We start from the raw sequence: 12,114 nt of genomic DNA on the forward strand, positions 1-12,114 counted from the left end.
ATCCAACTTTTCTCCACCGTAGGGTTAGATTTATAAACTTTATATTACCAACTGGTTAGACAGCAGGAAATACATCAAGAAAGACAAAACCACCTGCAGAGCTAAACATTCTGGTATTTGCTCCTATGCTGAAACAGATAGAGCTATTTCATAACCATCAATGTGGCCAAGCCATAGCCCTACCTCTGCCCACCGGCAGGAGCCAGCTACCACCTCATGCATGCCAATGTGTTGACAAGAGGAAATATCATCCTCGGTTTTATTAGTTGGAATCTGAAGCATGAGAAGGAATGGCACAGTGGTGTTGGCTGGTTTTGCTCATCTCTTAGTGTATCTGGGGCTGGAATTGTTCAGGTACATAAATCATGGACTAATTGAAGTAGCCAATGGTTCTTGTGGTCACCCAGTTCATTGTTTTCCAGCCATGACCTTTGTGGTATTTTGAGCAAGTTTATTGCCTTGTAATGTCCAGGGGTGAGGGTGGGGAAGGCAGTTATGATAAAGAGAACAAAGCAAAGGTGATTCTAGTGACATGTAAACATGCAGCGATGTCTGACCTGTTAGGAGTGCTTTTATCTATTTATTCAGAAAATGAATCTTCTAGATAGGCAGATACAGTTTTCAGGAGAACAGATGCATTTAAACAGGATGCATAGACCCATCTATTAATACTAGTTTGCACACCATCCAAACAATCTCATATTATCTCAATTCCAAGTCCATAGTCAACTAAAATTTCCAATTTAGAAAGGACATTAGCTTAATAAGACTTAGAGTACCTCAGGGTGATAGCTGACTGGTTGGCAACATGGGTGGAGGGTAAAATGAACGCAATACAGGCATAAGAGCTTAAAGAAAAATCTCTTATAGGGATGAATTGAATATTATGAATACTACCATTTCTAGGAATAATTAAAATACCTAAAGTTTACAGAGTGCTTACTATGCAACAAATGTTTTTTTCTTTCTAATGAGCTATGTTATTGAACATTCTTAACTCTAAGGGATGAGTATATCTCTTTTCCATGAAATGACAAAGGCACAGATTGTTTAAGTCATTTCCCCAAAGTTACACATTTACTGAAAGAATATACTACATTTGAATAGCCCTATTTCACTTAAGAACAAATTGTGCCAGTTATTTTAAACATATATCCTTCCAACATATCTTACTATCATCCCTAAACTAACAGGTTTTAGTTCACATTAGGAAACATTTACTGAATGCATGCTCTGTGCCATTCATTGAAACTGGTGCCAGAGATCAATAGACATGTAAGACTCAGTTCCATTCTTCTTGAAGCTCATAATTTTGTGACTATCTCATGTGAGCAATCGGATTTATTGATAATATCAAATGTGTGTTTATATTAACCATAATATTTCATTTAACTCTCCTTACAAAAAATTCAGATACACATGGTATATGAACACATATACTTTGTGTGTGTGTGTGTGTGTGTGTGTGTGTGTAATGAGTTAATTCTATCTCATTTTACTTGTGCTCTTTATTTTATTTTATTTTTTTGGTTCCAGGGATTGAACCCAGGGGCATGAAGGCACTGAGCCAAATCCTCAGATGTTTTATATTTTTATTTTGAGACAGGGTCTTGCTAAGTTGCTGAAGCTGGCTTTGAATTTAGGATCCTCCTGCCTCAGCCTCCTGAGCAGCTGGAATTACAAGAATGAACCACTGAACCTGGTGTGATCTATAATTTATATGGTATTTATGTGCATGATGAGAAAAGCAGACTGCTTTCAGTGAAGAAATGGGATAGAAAGAAACTTGAAGTTGTACCCCAGTCCCAACACTGAAAAGACAATAAGAAAAAGAAAGGTGGACATTGTTCTAAATCTAGCAAGACTGGAGAGTATTTGGCCTGGCTAGATCCTTAATGCTAGCAGACTGTCTCTTTAACAGTAGATTCTGCCAAAGATCTTGGTCAGTGAAAATAATTAAAAGAGGCCATTCAAGGAGGATGAAAGGAGGAGTGAATTTCATGACATGTGCTTGGTCACATAAAATCCATTATCACATTCACAGCCTGCACCATTGACAAGAAGGGAATTTGATTTCCAAGTATGTGGTGTCTCCAGGGGCTAGAGAAAGGGTTTTTACCTGGGATTCACACTTCTCCCAAGAGATTCATAAAGAGAATTCAGTGTGCTCTTTCACTCGGTGGAGAAACAATATTACACCTCTAGGTTCAATAGCTTTATATTAAATTTATCATTTCATTTAATTAGATATGCAGGCAAAAAGCCTTTGGGGATATTAGCAGTTCTTGTGATTTGTTTTTTCATAGAAATGAGCTTTTTCTGTTGTATTGGTGTCAAAAATACTTTACAATTCCCTTTAAAGCTTTAATTAAATATAATTGATAGACAAAATGCACATATTTTATGTACATATTTTGATGGTTTTGAGCATATTCACACATTCATGATGTCATCATCATACTCATAAATATATCTATCACCTTTGAAAATTTGTATCATTTTTGAGGCTAGAACCCTTATGATGAGATCTATCCTTGAATTCCACTCTCGAGCATATAACCAGAAGAATTGAAATCAGGTTTTCAAAGAGATATCTGCACCCCCAGGTTCACTGTAACATTATTCAAGATAGCCAATAACCAAACCATCCAGAAACAGAAAAATGGATAAAGAAAATGTAATAGGTAACTGCAATGCAATTTTTCAGTTTTAAAAAAGAAGGGAATCCTAACATTTGTGACAACATGGGTAAACTTAGAAGCCATTGTGCTAAGTGAAATAAGCCAGTCACTGTCTTTGTTCACAGAGATGAAAATGCTGAATAAAATAGAAATTGGTAAAAGGAAGTGGGGTTCATTGCTGTGACTAACTTAGCCACATGATTCAGAAACCTTTGGAGCTGGTGTGTTGGGGAAAGAAATTTTGAAAAGTTTAGATGTGGAAACTAAATGAAGTTTGAGAATATTGGAAATGAAGCTTAATGGATAATTCTGATGGATGATGATTCTCAGAAGACCAGAATGTTACTAGGACTAGAGACAGTAAAGACTGGGCTCATGAAATTTCAGAGGAGGAGGACTCTATTGAAAATTGGATTAAAGGCCATTCATGTTACATTCTGGCAAAAGTTGCCTACATTTTGCCCATGTCCTGACACTTTTTGTGAAACTGAACTTAAAGTTGATGAACTAATGAATATGGTGGAGGAAATTCCAAGGCAGCACAGCATTCAAGTGGTGGCATGGGTATTGCTGGAAGCTTTTAGCCAAATTTACTATGGTGATTGGGAGCAGGAAGATTTCAAAAACTTGCAGTTTGGTCTGAACAGCGCAAGTAAAACTCAGACTAAGAAAGGCATGGTAGTTAAATAGATTATAGCCATTAAAGAAATGCTGAGTACTTTGCCTAGAGACAATAAGAAAGATGGCTTGAAGTGTCTTAGGAATTGGCAAGAGTACATCCACCTCAGGTTTAATAGTATAAAAATAAAAAATTCCTAGAAGAAAGAACATGGGGGAATCTTGTTTGCACAGGGGTCCTAGGAAGTTTTTTTTCACCATGTTCAGTCACACAGGCATGTAGAGGATGCTGCAGATAGAGTCTCAGTAAGCTTGGCTACTGCTTGAGATGGTGGGAGATCTTGGCAGCAACCTCATGGTACTGGTTCTGCAGGAATGCTGGAGTCCAGAGCTCATGGAGTCTCCCATTAAGAATTCAAACAAGACCTGGGAAGCCAGGTAATGTGTAGTAGTTTTGGAGTCTTGGTGACCTGCCCTTGAGATGGTAATAAATGAAGATGTTAGAAGGAATCCAAAGTTGCAGTAGAGACCCAAGAGATTAAGATATGCCAGTAATGTGGAACACATGACAAGGAAATCCACAGGAACTGAGCAGAAACAAGCCAAGGGAGAGGTATATGGATGAGCTACACAAGCTCTCTGGAGAAAAACATCACAATGCCATGTTCCCGGGATGCTAGATGTGGAGCTCCAGGACTTGTTTGCCCAACTGGATTTCAATTTTGCTTTGGTGCCAGGCTTTCTTTCTATATCCCTATTTCTCCCTTTTGGAATGGAAGTGTTTATTCTACACTATTATACATTGGATATATGTGGGCAGCTTTTGATCTTTCTAGGGGAAAACATCTGTATGTTTGCTTTGAGTCTCAGATGAGATTTTGGACTTGGACTTTTGGGCAACACAGGAACTATTAAAATTTCACATTAGAGGTTGTGAGGGGAACGGGAAAATAAACAAGGAGAGAAATGAATGACAGTAGATGGGGTAGAGAGAGAAGATGGGAGGGGAGGGGAGGGGAGGGGGGATAGTAGAGGATAGGAAAGGTAGCAGAATACAACAGTTACTAATAGGGCATTATGTAAAAATGTGGATGTGTAACCGATATGATTCTGCAATCTGTATATGGGGTAAAATTGGGAGTTCATAACCAACTTGAATCTAAAGTATGAAACATGATATGTCAAGAGCTTTGTAATGTTTTGAACAACCAATAAAAAAAAGGAAAAAAAAAAGAAAATATACCTGATGACTAGGTTGTTTTTTTTCGTTTTTTTTTTTTTTTTTTTGTAAAACAGAACTCAATGGCTCACTCCTACTTTCTCTTTCTGAAGGAGATTGAAGACCTGTTGGGATCTGCAAAAAAAAAAAAAAGAATATAGGAACTTTTGAATGTGGACTAAGGGTATTTTGCATTGTGAGATGAGTATGAGCTTTTGAGGGCCAGGGGCAGAATGTTGGGTTTTAAATATAAGATATCCCCCAAAAGCTTATTGAAGAATGTTCAGAGTTGAAATGATAGATTATGAGAGTTGTGACCTAATTGGTGGATTGATGCACTAATATGGATTAACTTAGTGGCACCAGTAGAGAGGGTGGTCCAGTAGACAGGTTAAGATGGGACTGGAGGAGAAATGTCAGAGGGCGCATGGCTTTGGGGTTTATATTTTGTCCCTGTGAACAGAGTGCTCTCCCCCTTCCTCTCTCCCCCTTCCTCCCTCCCTCCCCCATACCCACCTCCTTCCTCATTGCCACATCCTGAGCTGCTTTCCTCTACCATACCCTTCTGCCTTGATGTACTGCCTCACCTCAGGGCCAAAGATGTGAAGTCCACAGACTATGACAGAACCTCTGAAACCATGAGCCAAAATAAGCCTTTTATCCTCTTAAATTGTTCTTGTCAGGTCTTTTGGTCATAGAGACAGAGAGCTGACTAGAACACAATGCATGACAAGGTCCCATAACTTCTGCTATGAAGACATCTATAACACTTTCTCTATATATAATTGTTTGTTGATCGTTATGTGAAAGGAGATGAATCATTTTCATTATGTTTTACTAAACAGATTCTGATGTAAACTGTATCAAAGATGTTCATCTAGCCAAATATGAGCTCATTTATCTTAAAATTCAAACCTTTCTGCATTACAGACTAACCAAAAAAAATCCTTGGAGAATTCTGGTATTCCTTGAAAGAAGTTTTTCCTGGCCTTATAATGGCATCTGTGGAGGCTACATTTGTAAATATCTCAATATATCTTGGTGAACTAAACTGTCTATCCTTGCAGCCATCAATAATAATAATAATAATAATAATAATGTTGACTAAATGCCCAGAATGACGTGTGTGTTGCCTTGGCAAGGTACACCCCAGTGTTCAATATTCTTATTTATGGCAAGCAGCACTAGCCAACCTTCATATCAAAATATCTGTAAACAATGAAATCCACTTTTAATTTGCTTACATTTTAAATTTGTTTTGCTGTCTAAAATTTCCTAAGAAATTTTATTTTCTTAAGACTGCGTTATCTATTTTAGTCAAACTAGTTTCTTTTATAATATTGTATGGCTTATTTTCAGCATTTAAAAACATATTCTTCTCTAAGGTATCCACAGTGTTCACCCATGCTGCCAAAGATATTTGTGGCACAGGCAATGTGAAGAACCCATGGGATAAGTAATTTCACAATAAGCCAGGGGATAAGAGTAGTCACATGCTCTCGAGATATGTGAGGGAATGGCAGACATACTCCGGACATTTTAACCTAATTGCATTATGGTAATTTTAGCTGCTGCAACAAATAACACCCCCCCCCCAATTTTAATGATTTGGAAGAACATGTTTGTTTCTTGATCATATAACAATGCTGCAAAGATTAGCAGAAGATCCCTTTTCTTTCGGTATTTATATGATTCAAGATGACAGAGCCTCTGAAATTTTTGACAAGTGACTGTCCAAGTTTTTCATGGATATTGAGTCCATGGAATCCAACCGAGAGAGGAAAATAACATGGAGAAGCACAATGGATGGTTTCCTTATGTATATTGCTTCCTCTCACATGCTGGAACTCAATCACATGGTGACAGGGACTGCAAGGGAGCCAGATGTCTTAGAAGAAAAGAAAGCAAGCTTGATTAAAATCTAGCTAGTCTCTTTCAGTAGGTCTTGCTAGGAGAAACACAGGTTACAGATGGAGTATAGCCTGTACACCCCTTGGAAAGATAATATTACATTAAGTTTGCCCATCTCACCAATTGTGTATAAAATGGGTTTACACAAACCACTTGAATCAGAATCAGCAGGAGAGCTTGTTAAAAATATGGATCCCAGATCTACAGAACAAGAAATATCCTAAGAAGTATCTTAGGCATACTGATATAGAGTGAAAGGGAATGCTGAATAATTTCTTTATCTTTAGGGAATAAAAACAGAAAGGGAATGAGGAGAAAGAACCTAAACAACAAACGTAGGAAGAGAATGGATGAAGAGTAGAAAGGTAAGGAATTAAGGAAGGAGTTCCAAGAAGGAGGAGGTTGTCCAAGGCATAGAAAGTCTCAACCCCATCCAAGATAATAGAGAGGATCTGTACTGACTGCTCTGTGACTTCAGCAAGCTCATCTTTCCAGGTTGAGAGGTGTATTTTATCATTTTTCAAAGAAGTCTGTTATGATCAAGTTCTTAGGGACAATGACTCTGGGATATATCATCAATAACCTCCAATGACTATAGAGCTGTGGACACTTTTTGAAGTTGGAAAAACTGCATATGGTGATCATTAACCAAGATATCAGGAAGAAAGAGACATCTGCTTGGGAAGAACTTTGGTTTGCTTTGGGACCTATTGTGCTTGAGCTATCTCCCCCCAAATCAGGCATGGTTTTGCAGGAATAGTGAGAGTTTGAAAAGGAGGTGGAGTCTACTGTTTACAGATCCTGCACACAGTGTTGGGCTGTGTGAATGAATGAAGTCTCTAGAGAGACTGTGAAGCTGCAGAAAAAGGAGGAAATAGTAAAACTCGATTGGATCTGCAGTGCAGATCCTCTCTATTCATGTGAGTCAAATGAGAAATGCTTTTTATACGATCACAGTGAAGGCCCAGGCTCGTATCAAGACGGTGTGACACTCGATGGGATAATTATCAAACTGGCTGGAACTTTTGAAGTCTCTGTTTCAGATGTCTGTGTGCATTGTACAACTCCTGCTTGCTTTTTCTGCCCTTATTATTTCACCGAATCCACTCCAGGATGCTACAGGGACAGTTGGCTTGGTGTCGATCCCCTCCTGGTAATGGGTTATTACTTTCCCCTTTGACCTCATTTCTTGGTAAAAGCATCAGTTACACTGAAGACATCCCTGAAGTATTACTGCTTCTTTTCTTGGCTCTCTTGCCTCCAGATAAGGGACAACATGCCCCCTAGACAATGATCCTGCCTTTGCCTTTGTTCTCCCTGTGGACATCTTCCTACTAACAGCCCTGAAATGGAGACTTCACAAAAGAGGAGAGTCTTGCACAATCAAGATCAAATGTATGATGTATTTTTAAACTAACAAACAATCTTTCTAACTCCCTCAGGGGACAAATTCTAATATTTCCAAAGGAAAATAGAGTCAACGCCATGGGCTAGCTCCCTGGGATATACCGTAAATAGCCTCCAAATCAGGAGTAAAGAATGCAGGACAGTTGGAAGGCAAGCAGGCAAAGCCCAGAGAAATAGCCACGTTTACTTGTTATTTTTTGACTATGTCTATATTGGCACTGCTCAACTGAGGTCAGCAGAACACATTTATCGCCTCACACAGCCAGGCTGTCATGTGGAATCAGTTGACATGTGGGGGCTGTTTCGTGTTTCTTTTCTTCATCTGCCCTCACTCAAGCACTTGGAGACCTCAGTTACTAAACCAAGCACAAAGAAAGAGATGATAATTAGGCCATCATCTATAGTGCGTTGCACACAGTAAAACTCGATTGGAATAGAGAGGGATAATTAATTAATTCATGAATAGACACATTTCTGTCTCAGTCTCATGTGGGGGCCGGTTGCAGGGGTTACTCCTAACTTCATTAAAGATAATAATATAAACAGACAAATGTGTGAAGATAATTAGGATCTCAAATGTTGGGGACAGCAATAAGGCAATTTGTTTTTCTTCTTCTTTTTACCTCCATTCTTGTGCCATGGCAGGGATTCAGAGGGGACTGTCATTAACCATTTCATGTGAATATGTAGGGGGAGGGAGGCTCAGGTGGGTCTTCCAGCTAACAACAAATAGGAGAGGAAGCAGCATCGCAGGACACTTCTGGTGTGAGTCAGAGCCAAACGTGATGGGGGACAGTGGTCTGAGTGGAACCTCCTCAGGATGGACAGCCAGCTTGTTTTTGTAATCTCAGCTGATCTTCCATGGACACGGGCTCCTAGTGTGGAACCTCATATGTTCAAGAATTTGAAGTTTAACAATATGCTTCAGAAGGCTAAGGAACTATGTCCTTTAGTAGTAAAAAGCCAACATAACCCTGAGTCAAAATGAATCCTGAATTTAGCCTCCGCTGGGTCTCAATAGTTGTCCTCGTACTCATACACTAAAACATGACAAACTGAATTTTCTTAAGTAGCTGCTTAAAATGACCTCCATTCTCTTCAAATTCCTTATGCTCAAGTGATTTTCCAGGAATAAGGTACACTCTTTGGGTAAGATTGAAAGCACTAGAGGGTGAGGTCACTTTGCCTTTCTACTTAGGTAGCCGTTTTTCTGCACTGTCACCCATTGTTCTCCTCAACCTTAGAGGAGACACTGTCCCTTCCTCAGATCATGAAGAAAACTCCCAAGTATCCCCAGAAACCCTTCATTTCCAGTTTCACAGGGGATCTCAAATGTATTAACCACACTGTTTTATTTCATAATATTTTGACGTGTCCATCTCGGGATGTCTAAATGGCCAGAAAGGGACTGACCTCCCAGAGCTAGTTATTTTCCAGAGACAATAAACAACTTGCCTTGGAACAAACCATCCAATTCCCAGTACCCACCCCATCGTCTCTTTTAACTCTCAAACACGGAGCCAGTGTTTCCTCTGCCCTAAGTCAGCACGTGGCCAGGTACCAGACAACTGGAAATCTCTCCAATTATCTCAGACCTTGCTCACTTATTTAAATTAGTCCATCCAGAACCCATCCCCTGCCCTTCCCTGTCTCTCCTTCCCTCAGAAGTCACCAGATCAGGGCCACACTTTTCCCTCACTTCTGACCAAACCCTTCCTCACGTGGCTCCAGTGTTTTAATGGGTTTTCCTATCACTGTGACGAAAGAGCCTGGAAAAAAACAATGTGGAGAAGGAAAAGTTTATTTTGGCTCATGGTTTCAGAGGTCTCAGTCCATAGATCCGAGGGCCCAAGATGAGGCAGAACATCATGACAGAGGAAAGCAGCACAGCCTTGGCAAGCAGGAAACAGCTCCACATTAACCCCAAAGTCACCCCCAGTGATCGCTCCGCTTTCTCCAGCCACGTCCTATCTGCAGACAGTCAACAGCCAGTTAAGCCATCAGTAGATTAAACTAAGGTTACAGCCCTCATAATCTAATCATTTCTCTGAACATTCCTGCATTGTCTCTCACCTGAGGTTTTGTGGGACACCTTATATCCAAACCAGAACACCCCACTTAGTGTGTCATGCCCCCTTCTCTTGGAAGCCATAAGTAACAAATTCTCTCATTGGTATTGACATTCTGTGGCTTCACTCTACCACCTCCAAAAGTTAATATCCCATGAGTACATTTTAACACGCCCCCTTCCCTACTCCCCTTTCTTTCTTCCCCTTCTCTTTTTTCTTTATTTCTTTCTCCTTTGGTTCATTCTTTTAATTTATTTTATATTTTATTTGGAAGTGTGATATTTTAAGCAAAAGTTATGTATGAAATTTATATTAAAATTGAAACAAATTAGTAAAGTGCACCAGAATCTTCTAATCCAGAGAAAGACACTGATATCCTTTTGGCAAATGTACTCCTAGATACTTTTTGTGTGAGTGTGATTTTTGAGTTTATTTAATGTATACATGTTTATATGTACATTTTAAAATGGAATATACTACACATTTTTAATAATATATTATTAATATACTACATATATACTACATTATATATGTATATATGTTTTATATACATATATATTATATATTCTTATAACTATTTATTTTATATATAATTATATGTATAAAATTAATATATATTTCATACATATGTAGTATTTACATGTATATATTACATATATACTAAATATATATATATATACTACATTTCAATAAAGTTCTATTTCACTATTTTCAGTTGCTAAAGAAAATTTTAGATATATCACAATTTGTTTACTTATTGTACATTTGATTGTTTTCACTTTTTTACCAGTTTAACCCATAATGCTTATAAGCATACATATTTATTTGTATTTTCACATTTCTATATTTATCTTTTTAGGATAAATTCCCAGAAGAGAGAATTAGATCAAAGGGTATATCACTTATATACACTGATATGTATCAAATAATTGAACACCGGAATGTTGTATTTTATATCTCATCTTACTCCAACAGTGTATTTGAAAAATAATTTATTAAACCTCCATAAAAAGAGTATTTTCAATCTATTTAATTCAATTACCAATCTAGTAGCTGAGACAGTTTTATTTTATTTCAATTTCCTATTATGAGATTTAACAGATTTTCTTTTGTGGGCTGACAATTGGTGTATCTTTTATAAATGAATCATTAACATTATTTGCTTATTTGGCTATTCATTGATACTTCTAATTGTCTTTTAAATTCTTAATGTACTCAAAAGTCAACACCAATCAGTCCTATGATTGATAAAACTCTTCTCTTTTTTCTCTTTTTGCCATATTTTCCCCCAGTCTCGTTGATTATTGTTTATCATATAGAAGTCATAACTTCTACTACAACCAAATGTATTGATATTTCTATTTGGACTTCTGACTTCCCTATAATTTTTAGATAGAATTTTTTTTCCTTTTTTCTTTTATTTTTCTTCTTTCTTTCTTTCTTTCTTTCTTTCTTTCTTTCTTTCTACCTTCCTTCCTTCCTTCCTTCCTTCCTTTTCTTCTTCTTTCTTTTTTTGTACATCCTCAAGAAATTAATTTTAAAAATAACTATGGGTGTGGCAGAAAGATCAACAGAGGGAAGAAGGGGAAGGAGAGGTATTGGGACCTAAATTAGAACAAGATATGTTCCATGCTTGTTTAATTATGTCAAAAAGTGAAAGGGTAAAGTTTCTAAGCTGCAAAGCCTGAATTAAAATGTAAAAGACCGGGCATTGTAAAGTTTCTAAGCTGCAAAGCCTGAATTAAAAAGTGAAAGACCAGGTATTGTTAAGTTCCTCTGCTACACCCAGAACCTGAAAATTCCTGAGATAGTTAAGACAACGCCCTACTGGCCATTTAACCTAGGGCCCTGTGCAGTTTGTCACGTAAGCATACAGGACCGGAACCAATCAGTTTGAATGTGTACCCCCCCTCCCCTGCTTAGGAGTGACCAATCACCCCCGCCCGACCTGTTCCTGCCAATGAATGTGCTAATCATGGATGAGAGTTGTTCAATTTTCCCCGCGCCTCATGCTGATTTGTTCTGATGTATACAAAGCCCCCGCCCTCCCCAAAAAGTGTACTTAAGCACTGCTTAGCCTCTGCTCTGGGCTCTGGGCTGCTCTCGCTTCTTGAGTGAACCTGGAGCCTCAGCGCGCTGAATTGGATCCTCAATAAATCCCCTTCTGCGATTGCATGAGTCAGTCTCTTGGTGGTCTCTTCCTCCGACT

Source organism: Spermophilus citellus (assembly GCF_964194105.1).
Source record: "Spermophilus citellus genome assembly, chromosome: 13".
In the NCBI taxonomy this organism is placed as follows: domain Eukaryota; kingdom Metazoa; phylum Chordata; class Mammalia; order Rodentia; family Sciuridae; genus Spermophilus; species Spermophilus citellus.